The 22,019-nt window shown below is 38.8% G+C and overlaps 1 pseudogene; it reads left to right on the forward strand.

Moving 5' to 3' along the window:
• LOC117411222 (WD repeat-containing and planar cell polarity effector protein fritz homolog) overlaps positions 1-22,019 on the forward strand; it is a 39,994-nt pseudogene that overhangs the window by 1,173 nt on the left and 16,802 nt on the right.

The following is a 22,019-nucleotide window of genomic DNA, read 5'->3' on the forward strand; positions in this document are numbered from 1 at the left end:
AATACGTCCCATCAGAACGTCGGTTTACCATCCACAGACGGACGGATTGGTGGAACGTTTCAATCAGATTCTAAAGGCGATGCTGAGATGATTTATAAATCAAGAGCAAAAACATTGGGCATCGCTTCTTCCCTACCTCCTTTTCGCAGTGAGAGAGGTGCCGCAGAGTTCGACAGGGTTCTCCCCCTTCGAGCTCTTGTACGGCAGACAGCCTCGCGGCATTCTCGATCTGTTGAGAGAGGGGTGGGAGGAGCACAAAGGCTCGTCCCAAAATGTAGTGCAGCATGTGCTCCTACTTAGAGATCGCCTAGATTTGGTCGGTCGTTTGGCCCAAGACAATCTCAGATCGGCTCAGCATCGACAACAGCAGCATTACAATCAAAATGCATTAATCCGAACCTTTCGGCCGGGAGACAAGGTAATGCTGCTACTTCCCTCATCAGAATCCAAACTATGTGCTAAATGGCAAGGGCCATATGAGGTGATTCGGGCTATAGGAAAGGTGAATTACGAAATTAGACAGCCCGATCGCCGTAATAAAAAAGAAATTTATCACATAAATTTATTTAAGTCTTGGCAGGCAAGAGAGGTTTTATTCATAGCCCCAGGCAATATAGAGGATGATTTGGGGCCCGAGCTAGAACCCTCTAGCACAAAGAACATTTTCGATGGGGGAACAATTACTTCCTGATCAGCAAGGTGAACTACGCATGTTAATTGAGGAATTTACCGATGTTTTTTCTAACACGCCCGGTAGAACTAACCTTGCTGAATATGACATTATCTCTCCCCCAGGTGTCACAGTGCGAGAGAGACCTTATCGGATCCGGGAAAGTCGATGGAGTGGTGTTTGCAACGAGGTATGGGACATGCTCGAACTTGGGGTGATTGAGCCTTCCAGGAGCGAGTGGTGCAGTCCAATTGTGATAGTGGCCAAAAAGGACGGCACCAACCGCTTCTGCGTTGATTTCCGCAAGGTAAACGCTATTGCCAAGTTTGATGCGTATCCCATGCCCCGGGTCGACGAACTTCTAGATAGACTGCGGACGGCAAGGTTTATCTCCACTCTGGACCTGACGAAGGGATATTGGCAGATCCCGTTAACTCGTAGTTCTAGAGAGAAAACTGCATTTTCAACACCAGAGGGGCTGTTTCATTTTACAACCATGCCGTTTGGGTTACATGGTGCGCCTGCTGCCTTCCATAGACTGATGGACCAGGTTTTACACCCACATCGTGAATATGCGGCAGCGTATATTGATGATGTGGTTATTTATAGCTCCACCTGGCGAGAGCATTTGGCCAGGATCACAGCTGTCCTTCAGTCTCTAATGGCAGCCCGGCTGACAGCTAACTTGCGAAAATGTGCGTTTGCCAAGAAAGAGACACAATATTTGGTATTTATAATGGGGAATGGCAGGGTGAAACCCATTGTCTCCAAGGTCCAGGCCTTGGTGGACGTGGCAATCCCCAAAACCAAGGCTCAGGTGAGGTCTCTATTGGGGTTAGCCGGTTATTACCGCCGCTTTATCCCAGAGTATGCCACAGTGGTTAATCCCTTAGTTGACCTCACCAGAAAGAGCGCACCAAATTCAATTAAGTGGTCAGAAGAATGTCAGGGGGCGTTTGATATTGTTAAGCAGAGACTTTGCCAGGCCCCTGCTCTCATCACTCCAGACTTCACTAAGAGATTCATCCTCCACACCGATGCTTCGGATGTCGGTTTGGGTGCAGTCCTGTCCCAAATGGTAGGCGGAGTAGAACATCCTGTTCTGTATATAAGTAAAAAAATGCTCCCTCGGGAGCGCAACTACTCCGTCGTCGAAAAAGAGTGTTTGGCCATCAAATGGGCTACTCACTCTTTGAGATACTACCTGCTGGGGCACTCATTTGATCTCGTCACAGACCACGCCCCACTCAAGTGGTTAAGCACAATGAAGGACAGCAATGCCCGGATAACTCGGTGGTATCTGGCATTACAGCCCTTCATGTACCACATGGTACACCGTGCAGGGAAAGACCACCAAAATGCGGATTATTTTTCCCGGGAGGGGGGAGTAATGGGAAAGGTAGATTCAGCCGAGTGTTCCTTCGGCTCCACTCTGAGCGGTGGGATATGTGACAGAGATCGAATGACTCTTGGTGCTAGATCTCCTTTCACTTCAGGACTGTCTTTTCACCACGAACACCTAATTCACGCACTGTAGAAACTGTGTCTGTGTTTGTGTTTTGTGTGGGTGAGGAAAAACTGGACTTTTTGGTTGCGGGTCAAACCCGTATGATCTGTATAAACGGAGTGATACACACCGCTGTACCACTTCCAACAGTATTATTATTTACAGGTTGTTGCCATAAGGCTCTGGACATTATAAACAATAATAAACACCCTTGCACCTGTACCATACGTTTCTGTGTGATTATTCCGCTCTGCACTGCACTCACCTGCACGTAGTTACCACTTTGCCACAGGGACGGAGGGGGGTGATGCTGGGACGCCAGAATCACTGTCAAGCCCTCTTGAGGTGTCGTGGGCTAGTCGACGCAACACCAAGGACGGAAGGTGCCCACTTGAAGACCCCAGAGATGTACCCTACTTAGCTCAATCCAGACGGTTGTTATGCTGATGCGCTGGGGAGACCGCACTGTGGTTGATCACCAGCACCAACATCTCAGCCGTTGTGTGTGCTGATGTGCCAGGGAGGCAAAATAAGCTGGTCCCTGGAGCCAGCATTACACTTCAGCCATCAACACCAGGCAGAAGGATATCTACATCATCAGATGAAACACAAATGGATGGAGATGAAGATGGATCAAATTAGTTTACTCTAAAGCTACATCTTAGTTGGTGCTTATCTTGGCGAGAGCTGAGTTCAAATCAGCATGAAGTTTTAACATCTACTCTCATGTAATGGAAATCATGGATTACAGGGTACCACCAAGGACACAAGAACATATTAATTTCTCACACACAAAGCAGCAACTCAGCAGCTCAAGCAAGCTGTGACGTAGCTAGTAACTTGCACACACACATACATGCCCACATACAAACTGAAATGATGCAGACAATCTTAGAATATATCACATTAAGCTTATTAATGGTATAGAGATTAAGGATATGGCAAGTTTACTTTTAAAGAAATTCTTCATACAACAGTATGAAGTAGATTACTTATAGTTACTTCATCAAGTTTCACTAAAAGTTATTTGACTCGCAAAGTGTGCAAACTAAATAATTAACAGTTCAATTCTATGTGGATGTGTTACAATTAATTAATTTAGTTCCATGAAAGGAAAATGCAACTGGAATTATACTCAACGTTTCCTTGAAGCTTAGACTTTTGGTCCGCTGGTTTGGAAACTCAATCTGTTGAAGGCTCCCTAAGCTTTCAATTCTTCCGAAGCTTTCAATATTCGATAGAAACCACAAACAGCTGCAACAAAGTCTTCAGTCCTGGTATAGGATCCATAACAGCGCATGTCCACTCTGTCCTCTTCGCTGTATCTTTTAGCTACCCAGGTAGCAGGGCACTTTTGGATAGAGTGGTCTTAGGTGTACAGCAGACCTAGACTGGTTTGTCTGATAACAGTCTGTAACAGTCGGCAGTCCTCCAGCCGGGCCTCAGTCTCGTTGCTTGTGGTTGTTGACTCTCTTGCAGCTTGCTTCTTCATCTTGGGTCTGTTTTAGGCAGAGTCCCAGAGTTTTAGCTTTGCTTAGCAGAGTGACAGCACCTTTTATCATTTGATGTGGAGCACAAAATGTTTAGTTTTGCTTGGCTATTTATAGTCTTTTCACTCTGCTAAATAGCCACTTTCATGAGATTGTTTGTGTATCTTGCCTTTTTTAAACTCACAGTCTTTTGATGTTTTAATGTCCTTTTCCACTGGGACATCACTAGTTTATGTCTTCCTGCGTCAAAACGATTATTGTTGCATGTGTGAATTATCTGTTCATAATTCAACTGTCCGCTCAGCCTAATCCAGTCCAGGCACCGGTTACCTAATCAGTAGGTCACATAGTTCAGTATGTCTGCAAGCAAGAGGCTCCCTTCTCAAGACACAGCAGTTTGCCCTGTTTCTCAAGACACACAGTTTCATTAATGAATCCAGTTACATCTCTAACAGATGTTCATGTATCATTATCATTTTCAGGGAATACGTCCCACAGTATTCTATACAGTTTAAAATTTCCCATTGCCACCACGGTTTTAATTGTGCAAATCCTATTTACAAAAACCAGAAAACCACAGGCCAATCAATAAAATCTGATGTCTAAAACAGTAAGAACAATATAAACCAATAAAAATAAAGTCTCAATGTCAGGTCCTTATGGCTTTAACCAAAGTCACGCTCAGTTCCAGTTTGTCCATGTCCACTATCACAATACCGTTGGTTCAGAAAGTGAACAGAAATCCCACAGAGTGTCTCCCTTACAGACTCACAGTGCCCTCCACATTGGCTCAGCCCTGATCACCGCTCTGGCGCGCCTCCAGATTCTGGTGGGAGAGAGAGAGAGAGAAAACACAACCGCTTAGCCACCAACCAACTGCAAGGCTAGCTCCTTGCTACACCTCTACCCCCCTCTACCCCCCTTCACACCAACTCTGGTAAATCAGTGTAATAAATCGTTAAGCACCACATATCTATTCCTCAACCATATAGTGCCCCCGCACCAAGGCTGGCTGGAATACTAGTACTTAACTCAGACCAGAGCGAGGTTAGTCTTGGGGGTAATCACAGTGGCAGCTCACGCAGTACAAAAGCAAAAATCCCAAACTGAAGCTGAACTTTTATTTAAAATCAATCTGCTTACAGACCGGGATGTTGACAGTGTGTGTTAATATTATATATATATATATATATATATATATATATATATATATATAGGGGTCAGGTTCGTTATAGCCGAAGGTTTGTTATAATGAAGGCCTTTATAGCGAGGGTGTACTGAATCAGGGCCGATGACTTGATACATTTGTTTTTCAGTTTTCCCGAAATCTACAAGGATGCATTATAAGGAGCTGCACAGAATAGTTAAAGAAAACATGACTGAAGTATGAAAATAATTTTGAGCAATGACATTAATACATAACTTGTTTTATGTGCCTGGGGAAAACCAAAACTAGTCAAGATTAAATTTGTATTTACTACTGCTTAATAAAAATGTCACTAATTAAATATTTATATGTGACACTGTTTTGATCCCTCTGGATCTTTTGCTTTGTACCTGCTCCAAACATGACTGATTTTTCATGGCAGCATGAAGGTACAGCATCACTGTGCTATTTGTGTACAAAAAGACTACAGCTTATCTACAAATTCCCACTTTATATACATTCGTTTTTAAATCTGATTATAAGCAAGCATTCTATCCACGTCACACTTTTGCTGACAAACAATACTTGCAGCAGCAGCTTATAACAAACTACAAGATTTGGTAGCCTACTGTTAAATTATTGTATTACAAATAAAATTACTATACACCGTTAGATAAGTTTTCCTGATTTTGCAGACGGAAAAAAACTAAGAAAAAAAAGAAAGGCAGTTGTGCAGCAGAAATGTAAAGGCTGAAAGATGACAATTCAGTTTAAACAGGTCAAACATAATCTATGTACACAAAAAGGACATTTATATGGCAGCCCTTATCCTTTTAAATGTAAGCCTGACCTCCAGGGATGCTTAGGCAGTGCAAGTAAGCAAAGGTTGTTTACTTACTAAAAAATGGGGCCTTAAAAAGGAATCTATTGTATAATTGAAAATCATTATTTTCTGTATTTGTTCGAAAGAAAATGTGGGTTTACTATGACTGGGCAACTTCTAATAAACAACAGTGAGATGTTTCATACTTTGGCCTTTCCAATTAGAAAACCAAAACCACATGTCATATCTAAAATAGCAAATTTATTATGAAAATCCAAGAATTTAACGAGATTGCGTCATAAGGTGGGTCATGAGCCCTTCTGAGGGTGTTTGTGGTAAATTCAGGTTGCTTACCCCTGTTCTACAACAAAGACTGTTTAGCAGCCCTCAGCTAATCCTACTGGAGATAGGATGTGAAATTCAAAGACAGCCTGACTTCTGTCTCAAACATGACAGGCGACATTCCCTTCAGCACAGCAGAGTCTGCTTCCCTTTGTATAAAGCAGTGAACACTTAGATCCTTCTCTGAGCTGCTGGTTCGACTGTCGAAGCAGGTACGGGCCTGCCAGGTGCCAGTCGGGAGGGAAGCCTGCAGCTATCCTGGCCCAGACCTCCCCATAGGAGTCACTGTGCAACAGGGATTGTCTCAAATAATGGGATTAGTCCTTAGGAAGGGTGGTTTCTTTAATAGCCAATCTAATAGAGGATATGTCAAGCTTTGCCAAGGGGGGAGGTACAGTGTGCACTTCAGATGAAACATAAAAGATTAATTTTGCAGATTCTTTTTCATGATTTAGTCCTAACAAGTCAGGACAACAGAAAATGAATAATCACATACTAACGATTGGTTGAATTATGAGACATTAAAGATGTAACAGGCTTTATAAAATTAAGAGTGAATGTAAAGTTACAGAAGCGAGTAAAATAAATGAAAACCCATTCGTGAAATCTTTAATTATTACTGAAAATGACAGGTCTCTTTGGCAGGAAGACTAATCCAGGACCTTTCACCTGTCGACAGTGATGTGCTTTTGAAGATTAACTAGCCTAGTTAATTGTAAACTAAGAAAAACTAATTTCGATCCATGTGTTTGGACAGGTACAGAAATATTCATCTGCCCTGGTCAGACATTTACCCATCAGGGACTGTTGGATGGGTTAATCTTGGACCATAGAAAAGGGATTATCATTTTTCTGACAGCTGTCAAGGAATGTGAGAGCACTGAGACATGGCATTCTGTCTGTAGCCTGTAGCTAAACATTGGTCCCCTTTGGTAATATAAAAAAGAAAAAGAAAAATTATGATAAGAAAAAAAGAAACAAAAGAAAAACTCTCTTAAGCTTTCTAGGGTATAACGTTGCTTTTCTTCTCACCCATTTCAAATAGTCGGGACTAAATGAACTCCTTTTTGACAGGTACATTTATGTATATTACATCTATTGCAACCCCCCTTTTAAAAGCATGCCATTCATTTTAAATCATTTTTCAGTGTCCGTTTAACTTAAATGACTGTTAACTGAGCAATGTACTTTTACTGTTTTTCCTTCATCACTAAAATTGATGGTGTATAATTGACAACCTAGAATTGGCTTACAAATTTTATTTCCCGACTGATACTGAATCCACTTTTGCCCATCCATATATTGGATTTTAGTCCGAAGCGCATTTAAAAGAACATGGGCTACTTAATGTTCTAACTTCTAAATCAACTTCCTGACTGAGTTGTTCTAGATATCAGAAAAAAGGAGCTCTAAAGATAAATGTTTCTATAAGTCATTAGGAATGTTACTAGTTAATTTATGGACAGATATACAGTGTATGCTCAAAACAACACAGTTGTTTATTTGGTTTATTATTAAAGTTAACATATACAAAAAATATATATTCTGAATATGAGGCTGTGACAGAGACAGAATGATTCTTGGTGATAAATCTCCCTCCCGACCTGTGAGGACACTGTGTAAAGGGAACAGAGTGCCTTGGACTGGTTGGCCAGACAATTCATTCCCAGGGTTAGGTGGAAGTCGGCCATCTAGAAAGGGGGCGGAGCTACAGTACACCAAGTCATCGACCTGGAAGGGAAGTGACGTAGCAGCCGTGGATTGGAGGAGCGGTTGCAATCGTTTACCGAGGGGATGTGATTGACGGTACATAAGGGGATGTAGCGATGTGATCTGTTCCTTTGTATGGTTAATGTTGAACCGGAAGGAGAACGTAATTGTTATCATGAGTGTTTTGTTGTTTTGTCTTGTCTAAAAATCTACTTGTTTTTTGTTATTAGATGGCTAACACGATCTGGAGCTGTCGCTACAGGCCAGCACAAAACCTGGCCAACACGCACTTGTTCACGATAAATTGTATTTTCACCACGAGCACTACAGCACTTACTTTGGACCTTGTTTGTGTTAACTGTGTGTGTTTAAATACCATGTTTATTGTTTTGGGACTGAACCCGTGGATTTAACTGAGCAATACACATCGTTGTGTATTGCCAGTTCTCATTATTCTCTACTGTTGTCATCAGGCATTGGATTAAGTCACCTTGGATAAAGGTGTCTGCTAAATAAACAAATAATAATAATAAATTATAAATAAACCTCCATTTCACGAGTACTTTGTTGTTTGTCATTGTCTTGAGCACTGCATCACCTCTAAACTTGAGCACTGCAAACCACTTTGCCACAGAGGCACATCATTGTTTTAGTTCACAGTGTGTGAAATTCCCATCTTGTAACCTCTGGACCAGATAAGACCCCTTATGTTCTTAGCACTAAGCCTTGTGACTTTGTAATAAAGAAGGGACATTTTATATTGAAAATGTCTGTTATAGATGAAGTTCTAGCAGTTTTATCAGGTTCAGTTTGGGCTTTGGCAGTGCTAAAGGATTAAAGGATCTCGAACTCTGGCCACATTTTTCCTCTCACTTACCTGCCTCTAATCTTTACCATATCACTCTGGGCTTTACAATGCTTTTCTATGCTTTTCTATGCTTTCACTGTGATTTATTACACTTTGCAATGCTTTTACTATGGGAAACTTTTATAAGGGTAACTGCAACAAGAGGCATCTTTCTCAGGATGTAAAACTGAGGTTGAAAAATAAAATGGTTATCTTAGAATTTATATTCTCTGTACATCAGCTGGGATGATGTAATCAAGGATTAAATATGACAGGCACCTTTGTAGCACAGCATAACTTGATGTGCCTTTTACAACACCAGTGCCGCATTAATAATCTGAATTTTCTGCACTGAATAAACAAGTAGTGTCACTTTAAAAGAGCGCCTGAGTCATTAGAAATCAACCCAGGACACCACTTTACTGTAGTTAAGGGTGTTCACTTTTATAGTTAGGAGAACCCTATATTATTTTGTTTGAATTTGTAAACAGCTGTTCCCTAGATACAAGGTAGCTATGGAGAAAAAAATACCCTTGAATTTGTATATAGGTCTGTCACGGATAGGCTTGTGAGTGACGTCAGACCAGGAAGGAGACACACAGGACTGGGGTATGGAAGCGTTGATCTGCATGTTTATTAATTAAATAAAAAGAGTGAATAAAACAAAACACTTCAAAACAAAATGGCACGGTGGCCAAAACAGACACGGAACAAAACAACAAGTATCATGCTGCCAGCACACATAGCAATTGTTATTTCTCTATTTCATTTCTCTTTACTCATGTTCCGCCTCTGAATAACCAACCTCGTTCAGCCAAAGCTGCAGGTTTTTATTCACACGACTGTCCCATTAGCAGTACATTTATCAATCAGAATTTGTCATTCTACATGAGTGTCGCATGGATTGGGAATTTTAACTCCATCCAAGCTGCAAAACAACAATAACAAAACATTGTGTTTTTACACAATAAACAAATACATTTTACATAATAATAACGCACAATAATACAAAACACACACCGGGGCGGGGTGTTATTATTATTATTATTATTTATTTCTTAGCAGACACCCTTACCCAGGGCGACTTACAGTTGTATAGAAAAAATACATATCAAGAATTACAGTAAAATTAAGAGCAAGATAAAAGTAAAAAGTCATTGTTGAGTGCAGCTAAACTTTCTGTACATGTCCTGAAAGTTTAATTCACATTTGTTACTTATAAAGTGGAAAAAAAAGGCAAATTTGTGGTTAGACCGTTTTCAAAAACCTTCGAGACCTCTACCCGGAAGAGCACTCATAGATGGAGGACAGAAGTGAAAGCGATGTTACCAGTTTGGATGTTTTAGCATCTTAAATCAAACAGATCAGAAATGTTGCTCTTGTGCTTCATTTATATTGGCTTCACAATGTAAAAAAAAAGCTTGTTTACATTTGCACTTCTCGCTCTTCCATGGTTTGTTGTAGTCTGTTGATGGTAGAGTAGCACATGACAGTTTTTTTGTGTGTCAGTTTCAGGTTTTTTAATTTAAATTTGTTTCTTGGCAGTATGTTCATGTCTGCTTTTAGTGAAAAGCTTGTGCCAAGCATCCTTATTCAGATGGTGAATTTATGAATTTATTTTGAAGAATATTGCTTGATTGTTGCATCTATGCATCCCTGCTGTAGCACGTTACTGGAATTTAGTTATTAATCAAACGAGACGTTAAATTATTAATTGTATGTTTCGACTACTCCACCCTCAATAAAGGTGACGGACCTCCAATTATCTCCCACACAGGTATTTAACTGGGCAGAACATCAGTGACTGATAGGAAGTATATAAAACAAGACAGAGGCAGATTGCAAAACAATTGAGCGTTTATTGTTCAGGTTCACAGTAAAAACAAGACATAGACCCTGAAGTATTCTGGAAGTTTTAGTTATTGTTACATTTTTTTTTTCTAATAAGATGTTCAATAGTGATAGGATTTACCTGAGGTAACACCAGACTTTACATAACAGTACAGTCTATTCCACAGCGTCACACACACGCAACCCGATAACCTTCACTGTCTATGTAGGCTATGCCTTGCGGCAAAAGTTCTTAGTCACTCAGTCGTCTAAAACCCTTTAAACATAAACAAATAAACAAAAAAAGAATACAGACGCTACCGTCTTTGTTTCGAGACACAAAGAACAAAAAAAAGGTGCATTCTCACAACTCAGGAACTCCATACAAAATAGCCAGTCTCTAGTTTCTTCACTGTATTAGGCTTTTTAAAAGCCGAGTAATAGACACAGAGTGCGTCGGATCTCCATGGCAACAGATCAGCCGCAATTTAACATGCAAAACAAGTACAGTAATACATACACCTGTCAACTTATGAAAACACAAGAACAAGAGGTCTCCTTTTTCGAACTTACTCGACAACTTTTTCCGAACAAATCAATATAATAATTCTTACATATACAGTAAATAATACTTTATTCTTAACTTGGAGCCTATTAGAATCTGATATAACCTACATCAACATAATAAAGTAGCCTAAGACATTTTCGCAGGTCGGATGAGGAACATAATAATAAATACATAAAGTTGTAGTTTATGTTAAGACTGGCGATCTAAATAATCCGGAGGCAGAACAGAAGATCTAATGCGGGAGTGTCCTGATGAAATCGAGAGACTTCACAGGAATGCATACGAGAAACTGACATAATGTGATCATTTTATCACATTATTTATTAATAATGTACAGTACATTGGAGGTTGTATATAATCGCGTCACTGTTTCAGAGATAATTATAATGAAATGATAGGATCATGCCCTTACCCTCTGCACCTCTCTTATCATGGCAGCCGCTCGAGTCCCAGTGATTTTACTTTTTTTATTGCAGGTACCATCCGGATAAATGGATGGTACTGCATCCTTATTTAATTTAACTTTTTTAACATCACCCATCTTGAACATCATTAAATTAATAAAGCTGTCTTCGGTAAAGTGGGTGCTGCAGATGCAGCTGCTGTTGGGCTTAGCATCCCAATCCCTGGTCCTCCTCACAAACTTCACCCATTGCCAGCAACATACCGGCTCTTTAGGAAACTCGTGGAGAGATACCAATGGCCTTGCTGTGCTGGAGCAACCATATATTACACACCTATTTACCATGGTATCTCTCCCCTGGGTGCTTTGTGTTTTGGCGAGCAGTTTTGGTGAGTGGTAATGTGAGCTTGTCCTGGTGTGACGTCACACGTAAATTAACTGCAGCTTCGAGTGAGCTGGACTTTTCATAGAGGTGTCAATTTCAGAGTTATTTTTTATACACTTAGCTTTAAAACTTATACATTAAAACTACACAGATACTTTTATTGACCTACCAAATGAAAAATCATTGCACCCCACCTTTAACAGTACATCTGTCTCCTTGCTTTAATTCAATATTGTTCTTGTTGCTTAAATCATCTCTTCCCTTGCCTAAGCTCTCTGGGCTACAGACAGTTCGGTCTCTCTTTGCTCTGTATAGCTCAGTAATCTCACTGTAAGGGGTACACTGTGAAGGTGGGCGTGGGTATTCTGATCGCCAGTGCCTCTTGGGAGTGCTTTTTGCAACTCAGTGACGACTATTCCAAATTGCAAAACAGGCCAATCATACAAAACAAATGGCATGTATGCTGCAAAAGTATTGCAACAGGGGCTGTAATTTTACAACTATATCCTCCAGCCTATTCTTTTATTTATTTATTTCTGTATGTATGTATGTTTCTATTTTTTTGTCCCTTCTTCGTGGTTCACTGCTGATCAGAAGCAGGTTTTGCTCCCAAAGCCTCCAGCACTACTGCCATTAAAGGAATTCCGGAGTTCCGTCAGGTGTGGCTGACAGCTTGTCAAAATTAAATTACTGTAGGTAGTTAAATTGTCTTTGTTAAAAAGTAATTATGTTTTACATAAAATAAAGAATATTTAGGGCATACAGAAGCATGAAATATGTTGCTAAATGCTTTAAATGTTTTCAAGGGCTTTTCCAACAAAGTGTTTGTTTTTTATTTGACCTGGAGTTCAGAATTATATCAACATGTTTCTTTTTTTTAAAGTAATTGAATCCCTGAATATGAATATGCAGCTTTTATGCAGTATAGTACAGAATACATTGGCCACTGGTGTCTTTGCAGCAAATTCATGAGCTGGACAGCCCATTTACACAAAGCATGTGCTGTTTCAGTTATTTCTTGGTTCTCTTTGTATATTTCTGGTGAGTAAATGTTCAGCAAAATAATATATGCTTAAAAAAAAAAAAAATTAAAAAATCTTTTTTTGTTGCAGGAAACCTATTAATCAGCATCCCTTGGAACATTATTATTATTATTATTATTATTATTATTTATTTCTTAGCAGACGTCCTTATCCAGAGCGACTTACAATCGTAAGCAAATACATTAAGTGTTACAATACAAGTAATACAATAAGAGCAGAAAATACAATAACTTTTGTTCAAGCAAAGTACAAGTGTGACTTATTTCATTTCTGTTTTGTCACTTTTTATTTTGGATAGTGTAGCAAATTTCGCATCCTGCAACCTCAGGACCAGATAAGATCTCCACCCCACCCCCCCCCCCCCCCCCTTCCCCATCACAAGACTCTTAGCACTAACCCTGTGACTTCTTGTAATAAAGAAGGGACCTTTTACATTGAAAGCACAGATTTTTCAAAAGCAGCTGTGCATCAGCAGTTTCTGCAGCGGGTATATGGTATTTAGCTTTATTTGGATTTTTTGAAGCATGTGTAGTCTGCTGTTTGTTGGCCTCAGTCACTCCAGGCTGGCCAGAGGCAGCTATAATATTTTGCCCAGGGGTGCTGAATGGTTAGAGGTCCCGATTCTGTAGAATTAGTGGCTGCTTCTCTGAGCTTGCCCTGCTGCCTCTTAGTTGTGAAATGCTGTGTAAAGAAGTGTGATGAATGAAAAGACTCAAACGTATAGCCTTTTATTTATTATTCTGTATAAATGGCACACATAATACAAACATGATATGCCATTTCCTTTGACAGTGAGTGCAGTCTACTGTAATCTCCCTATCTGGTTTGCAATATGCAAATATTTTGAATAAATTAATTGGAATTTAGATCTCCTGCAAGTATCAGTGGGGGCTGTGCAATCCAGAAAAAAAAAAGGTCTAAAGAAACTGGAAGCATTGAGACAGAGTTTGTTTAAAGATGTTTTGGGCTGTATGAAGAGAAGAAATATTAATAAAGCCGACAATATGGTTTACCAGGTTTTTTGGTATACCAAATAGAAACTCTCAATATGTAGCTGACAATTTTGCATTAATTAACTATCCCTCAGATTACTGAATACTGTACTTTACAAATGGCATTGCCCAGTCTGCAGGTGCTTTTGTATCCAAGACTGTCTGGTGGAACTGTCACAGAAATCACAATTTAGAGGTATTAATCATGGATTTACTGGTCACACATCCTTCTAGAACCTTGCAAACGCCTTACAGGCATGGCACGTTGAATGAATGCTGTCACCCCCATAGCACTGTGCTAGGGCAGGTGGTTATAATTGAATTATAATAACCAGCTTTAAGAGGATATCTTGTATGTTGTTCCATTTTTCTTTGTTTCAAGAGAATAAGTTTCCCTTCGCAATCAGATGTGTTTCTGCCTGAGCTACACTTGTGGTCCTTGAAGAATACCTTGCATGTCAGAGGTAGTTCATCTGGCGAGTATTCGTCTGCACCTTTTCACCGTACATACTAATTCAAAGTGGTGACATTTTTGTTTCATGTTCTCTCATAAAGCAGTCCTTGTTACGCTGCCTCAATCGATTCACCTTGTGTAGTCAGGCTGTGATTGAACAGGCGGTGCTTCATCTCAACGTTTTAATAAAGTACTCTCCAGAATTGTCATACATTTTAAATATATAAACCTTTTTAGATGGCATCTCCCTTATCAAATGATCTTCATTGATCAGTAGCACTGTAGTAGCTGGAGTGAGGGTGTTTTTGTTCATGCTTGAATATTATTTCAAAATTCAAACACATATTTGACTGTTCAATCATCTGAGAAATGTAGAATTAGAGCCATATTATAGTAAAGAAATCTCTAAAAAAAATGTTTGCGTTGAATATGAACATGGTCATTTGTGCCTCCAAATACATTTCAAGCAGTCTTCGTTTGAGTGTCAAATATTTGACGATGTGGTATGAACTAATAAACATGGGTAACCCATTGCAGAACCATGGTACCATATCAGTACCATTGTCTGTAGTATTTGTTCCAAATCCATTGTGTTGCCATTGCTAGTAATGCTTTATTCAGGGTAAAATACACTGTCCTTAAGAAACAGGATGGGATCCTTACATTTTTGCTAGGATAAGTCTTTTAAAAAGGCTTATGCATGCTATTTGCTTTTCCTATACCTGAAAAGTAGTGGTCACCGAGCTCTCCTTGTAGAATCATCCCTGTAAAAGCTTCAGCAGGATTAGGAATTAAAAAGTGCCTCAGGGATGTTTGTGCCTTTACACATGATTTGGATTCACATTATGTTAACATGACAGAAAGGGATGTATTAGATTAAATAAAATACAGTTATTGTAGCGTAAAGATATATTAAGATATGCTATTTAATTATTATTAATATTATTATTATTTATTTCTTAGCAGACACCCTTATCCAGGGCGACTTACAATTGTTACAAGATATCACATTATTTTTTACATACAATTCCCCATTTATACAGTTGGGTTTTTACTGGAGCAATCTAGGTAAAGTACCTTGCTCAAGGGCACAGCAGCAGTGTCCACCCACCTGGGATTGAACCCACGACCCTCCGGTCAAGAGTCCAGAGCCCCTAACCACTACCCCACACTGCTGCCCCTTTTAATGAAAATAATGTATATTTTGTTAAACAAAAAAACAACATACATTCAATATGTTCAAAAACAGGTTCCCAACATTGATTATAATAAAGTGTTTTTAATGCATTTAATGATGGGCCCATCTGTTTTGTATATTTTTTTAAAAAAAAGGAATACAAGGTTAACAGGATTACAAAGGTTTAAACATGAAATTCCAGGTTTTCAAACCAGAGACTGGAATATATTTTACTAGGATTCTTACAATATTGTGGAAGAATCCAATCCAGTCTATTTTATTGAAATATTACTATAGTTATCCAGGATTGTTTTGGCTGGGAGTGAGGCCTGATCTCTCCTGTCAAGACTTCTCTGTGGTGTTGGCAAGACAAGACACACCCTTCTTAACCACCAGATTGCTGAGACCCAGATAAACTGTACAATGCAGTGTATATAATAATACACTCCCTACAGGAGGGTGGGACGAGTAACATAATGGAACCCAAAGTTCTTTACCGTGATTCAAAACAGAAACCGTGTACACAGGTGGCAAGCAAAGAAACCTGTTCCACAGCACTTTCAGTCCCTTACCCTCCCCATCAGTGCTAATTATAGTTATTAGCCATCTTTTCATTTTGGCATGTGTTCACTGGAGGTTTGCTTACATTTAGTAGGAATGACTATTCAGGTACCAGGAAATAAAGTAGGCACTCATGAGGCAATGTCATGCAAAAGAGAGGAACCATGTGACGTGCTGAGTGGTCAACTGTGCTGTCTATAAGGCATAGAGCTGTCAGTTTGTTGTAAAATAGGTAGATAATGTATTGCTATTTTGAAGGGGGCTTAATAGTGGGTGTGTGACTGGTCAGAGCATCTACATCCCAGAAATCAAGGACTACTCCTTACAACTATGGATTGGTCTATGTGTCATCTAAAGCGACTGGTAACTGATATGGGAAAGATGGCGTCTGCAGGGGATTGAGACTTTTGATAGTCATCAGCCAATATGCAGAATAACCCAAACACTAAACGAAGTTTTTGAGCAAGCTGTATGGACCTGCGTGCAGGGGGTTAAGCAGGGTGGAATTGTAACCCCTGTTAAAAGATTGACATGCTGGCATTAGAAATACCCAACCAACTATCTTTCAATGACATAGATTTAAATTATAATTCACACTTCTCAATCAATCACTTTCATCTGCTCAATACTTTTATTTATCATTCTCAACTCAGTGATCGATTGGATTCAGAACTGTAGAGACAGTAGTCTGGGTAAAGGACTAAATACCTTGATGTTTCCACCCCAGTGTTAAAACATTTAATTAAAATCATCATTTATTGCATGCTATTTTGGGGAATCGCATTTAAGTGAATCAAGGTGTCAATATTTGTGGGCTACCACTGTATTAAGTGTACCCATACTGGAAGAAGAGAGAACGACTCCCTCCTCAAGAAAATGATGAGCGATGGAAATTGACCCTGGATTTTTTTGATGCCATAAAAAATAATATCAGCAATTTCTAAGAAGCTGACTGCATTAAAGAAAAGAAAATCGCCTTCCCGGTTCAAGGTTTTGATGGGCATAGTGGTCTGCCTTTCTTAAAATCTAATGCAGCAAATCCACCCCCTTCACTTTTAAACTCTTATCTCTCTCACTATGCGCCAGATGGCGCTGGACATGTGAAGATAATGATTGTTTATCATGTAGTGTGAAATTGCTGATCCGTTCAGTTCTAACAGTTAGTGTTATTTTGTCCACACAGATACAGATATTGGCACTTATCAGTACTATGATAAAGAAGAACCAGGTAAAAAAAAACAAAAAAAAAACATCTTTTTCTTTATTTTCTGTTTTTGTTACAACAAAGTACTGGTAATATGCCATAAGACCAAATCAAGTCGAGGTTTTAACAAAAAAATGTAGCTGAAGACTTTTTTTTTTTTTTTTTTTTACCAGTGAGCTATCTATTTTCAAAATGTTTGCAGTTCCCAGTACTGAATTAATCTTAAGTGATCACAAAGACTGGCAATACAATGGCTGGTAGTACAAGGGATTACAATTTCACATTTTGACATACCAAGGGTATCAACCATTTCACACTGGCAATGCAAGGCCGTTCCTTGGCACCATGTCAATGTACAATACTACTGTATCAGGACCACTGTGCAATAGTTCCAATACCATAGTTTTCTGTAACGTTGTGGTCTTTCAATGGTTTCTTCAGGCTAAAATACAGCTGGTACTGTTTTGTTTTCTTAGGAAAAAGCGGTTTTGCAATGCTGCAGTAGGCTTTATTAACATATTTTAAACGGGCAGTATTTCTGCAGAAATGTTTGTATTTTCAGTGAAATTAAAGCAAAAATATTAACAAGTACTTGCCTAGCTTCTATTAATACTGGTGGCTGTATAATGCAGATTGAAATAAGACACCTTCTTTAAAATAAAAAATTACAATATGTACTTTTGATTTTATTCACCTACCAAAACGTTGTATGCAGACATTGTTTCATTTTATAAAATGTTTATTAGAAGTGATATAATATATTGTGGTAGCTACTGTACATTATTTGTTACAAATTAATGACTACACAGCAGATTGGTGAGTATTGGCCTTTCCCTTTAAAGATATCTAAAAGTGAGTATCAATTTCATCTAATTGATAAGCACTTCAGTTTTCATGGTATCTAATGTCCCTTGATTGAAGAATGGGGCAATCATATGTTTTGTACTGTTGAACTTTTTTTTAATAGATTCATCTTCACTTTAAAAAGTTAAGAACACTATAGAGCAGCCCTCCTTGGTCCATATCCCTGTTACTGTGGCCCAGTTGAACATTTCCTCTGAAAGAGGCTCCATCCAGCAAATACAGCAGTGGGGATTGTGGGGATCAGTGGGGAGTTAATAAATCATATCAGAAATGATTATAATGGGGCAGTGAAAATGACTCTGAACAAATGAATGGTAGGGAATTGATTTTAAATCTTAATATATCATCTTCATTTGAAATAACATGACAGCCACCTTATACAGTACTCCAGTTGCTCTGTAGTCAATTATAAAAGAAAACTTCAGGTATGCCTTTAGGGTTTCATTGAATGTCAGTGAATGTGAATCCAGGAAATATTTGCCATTATAATGTTTGACTGGCTTAATTTAAAGCTTTTTAGTAGAGCTGTTTCTTTATTGAAATCCTTTTCATTATGAGGATTATAGAAATGATTCTTGATAACTGAGAAAGAGAGTTAGAAAGAGAGAGAAGGGGGGGGAAGCTAGCTCATTTTGCATAATTGAAACAGTGAAAATTGATTCTGTCATTTTATAGTCAAATATAGTAGTCATTATTTTATCATCATTATGCCCTGAAATTAATGGCCGGTTATTTCTTAGGCTTTCCAGTAGAGGGTATCCCATACTCACAGTAAGCAAACCTTGGCTACATATGTGGTTCCCTTCACATTCCACCTGCCTTTACAAAATAGCCAGTTCTTCAGTGAATAGTCAAGTTTCTTTATCAGATTAATTCTGTTAATCCTGGAAGTTTTTTGAATGGCCCTTCCAGCTAAGGTTGCTTCCTGTTTGTGGGGGGGGGGTGTGGGCACCCTTTGTCTGGGGTGGGGTTCTAATATATTGTCTGCACCACGCCGCTGACAGACAGGCTGACTCTGCTTCTGTTCTGGATTCAGTTTCAGGCCATTTCGCTATCAGATGATATAAGGAGCTCTGTGAGATGAGCCCACCTGTTGGTTCTGCAGAAGTGTTTCATTCAATGCCAAGTTCTGGTACTGCCCTAGTGAATGTGGAAATTAAAGTGAGCTTGAAGGGAGTTCATGGGAGATAGCAACTGCAAGTGATGATGCCCCCAATGCAAGTTGTTAATTAATTTAATATTGCTATTATTTTTTTCACTGTCACCAACTGAGTACCATTACTTTAATGAGAAGCAGGCATTTTATAGAATGTAAGTGTGTTTATTTCCAAACCCTTTATCATCTGTCTGCTAGTAGGTTAATTATTTGGAGTACTTCCTGTTCACAAATCAAATTGTTTATTAATTCAAGATTAAAGAAATTAAACAGCGTGTTGGAAAAACTGTGATATGTAGCACACACTTTTGTGTAAATGTGCTGTCCTTCACATAACTGATTCATTTGTTATGCTAATTGACACAAATAAAACAACATCTGCAAGTAGGCTGCAAGCCAGTTGCAGTCACAATGGGCAAACAGGAAGCTGACAGCATAAATCTGCCTGAACTTCCCTAAAGGAATAGGAGACAGTAATCATCGAGCAATAGTCGTGTAACTCTCTAGAAAAATATAGCCACCTTTGAGACTTGTAGCGTGGCATGTGCCCTATTGAAAGTTATGGCACGTGTTTCCCTAATATTCAGGTAGATTTGTATTTAATGACCCCTACCTTACCTCCCCAACACACCCCTTGGAATCAGTGGGAAATATAAACACCCTTATCAGGAGAGAAACATGCTCCTCTGTCCATATTCATGCTATAATTGTAGTCTTTTAAATAAAAAAAAAATAGTTAAAATATTTAATTAAATCTAAACTAGAACAATATATACGTATGATTGTATTCATCCAAACAGTGGCTGTTTATAAGGCTGTATTAATTCTGCTGGTGTTTTTCATAACTAAATACTGTGATCTACTGGAGACACAGATTTTACCTATACCTTGATTACTGCACATCCAATTGCAATTACATTTAGAATGGACATTTCTTAACACAGGTTTTTGAGGGTTATAGGATTTAGCTGGTGGTGACCTACTTATGCATGAGTACTGGCCGGCCTGTGATTGGTTATATCTTTAAAACCACTTGCCTGAATTTGGATGAAGTCTTAAAAACTTGTATTTTGACAAATTGTGGTCTATTTTAACAATCTAAACCTTGGAAGACCTATATGAACAATATTAATCCAGCATTGGGTTTCATTCAGGAAGATTTATTAGGAAGGTCATTAAAATAGGCCCCATTGTCTGCTATAATTACTTGGTAACATAAAGTATCATTTTGGTTAGCCAATAACAATGTTATCCTTACATGTTGACGAATTCCGATCTTTCTTAACATAATTTTGTGAGTATCCATGGACCCCCAAGAATAGACGCCCCAAGAAGCTTCAAGACACCCTAAAGAGCTTGAGGTACCTTTTGAATGTTACATAAGATTAACAACAAACAATTGTTCTTTTTTTTCTATTCCGTCTTTCAACAGTTTTAATATTTGAAAGGCCCAGCCAGTGGTGGTGGTAATTGTGCCATGGCATGTATTAAAACAGTTGCATCTTTGTTTGTGTGGTACGCTATTCTCCTGCGATTTGAAATCAGAAACACATTAACCAGCGGTAACTGTATGCTGCTCGGACATGGCTAACTGTGTTTTGCTGGCCTTTAGGAGCTGCTCCAAAGTAACCGGTGTGTACGAAGCAAATGGAAGAACAAGCACTTCTGCCAGGTAAACGTTGCTGCACTTATTGGTTGTGTTGTTAACCAGCACAGCTGAACTGCTTTTCAGCATCGCAGGCCACAGGTATACAATGGTGACCATGATATAGCTCCTGCATAGATGTATACAGTATGCATGTTAAATACAGCGTTGTATGAAATTATTATATTGTGCGGTTGTTTTTCGCTAACTGCTTCACTGCTGGGCCTGATTGAAATCAGCCGTTCACTATATCTGTGCAACCTATTACAGTTCTCTGCTTCAGTTTACAATTTAAGATCAGATTCATTTATTAGATTGGTTCTTCCCAGAGTGTCCACTTTTTTGGGGTTTAATTCATTTCAGTTAGCGGCTGCTCATTTCTGGAATGAATTTCAAATCAAATTAAAACTGTAGCTTTTTGTTTCGGTGCATGTTTTAATCGAATTCACTATTGTCTGATGCATGTGTTTGTACTTGTTAGAGGGTACATAAGGGCCTTTTTATTTTATTGTGTTAAATATTGTGTTGCTACAACTGTTCACGTAAGGTGAGTGTATTGTTTAATTTTATTTTATTACATTTTGACCACTGTTTTAAACTTTTTAAATTGCATTCCCTGCCTCAAGATGGCTTCACATGTACACGTATGGAACTCTCAGAACTACATTTAACCATCATCCTCCCGCTCACTGGTAAATCCATCTCAGTTACATATGTGAACATGTAACACAATAAAATAAAAAGGTCCTTATGTACCCTTTAATGTGTTATTTATTTACTTATTTATTTCTATGTCGCATTTGTTTGCTTTGTGCTGCTGTGATGTTTGCCTCTTCACCAGATCGTCGTTGTAAATGAGAATTTGTTCTCAGTCTTATCTGGTAAAATAAAGGTTCAATGAAAAAAAAAACAATGGCTATGACTGGTGCTGCCAGACTGCATGGTTTCTTTCTTCATTAAGCCACATACTGCCCGCACTTCCAAAGCAATTAAACAGCATGGTGTTGATGTTAGAATACCAGGATTTGGTAACTGAACTTAACAACAGTGGTCACAAATGAATATGTTGAAACAAAGCTATATGCTGTAAAAATGGTGGCGACTCAGCTATGTGTTATACAGTGTGTGTTCTATACCATTATTTAGGTTTTCCACATATTTAGCTTTTCACTGTTCTTTTGCAATTTTGATACTCAGAATA

The sequence above is a fragment of the Acipenser ruthenus genome, chromosome 6 (assembly GCF_902713425.1).
Source record: "Acipenser ruthenus chromosome 6, fAciRut3.2 maternal haplotype, whole genome shotgun sequence".
In the NCBI taxonomy this organism is placed as follows: domain Eukaryota; kingdom Metazoa; phylum Chordata; class Actinopteri; order Acipenseriformes; family Acipenseridae; genus Acipenser; species Acipenser ruthenus.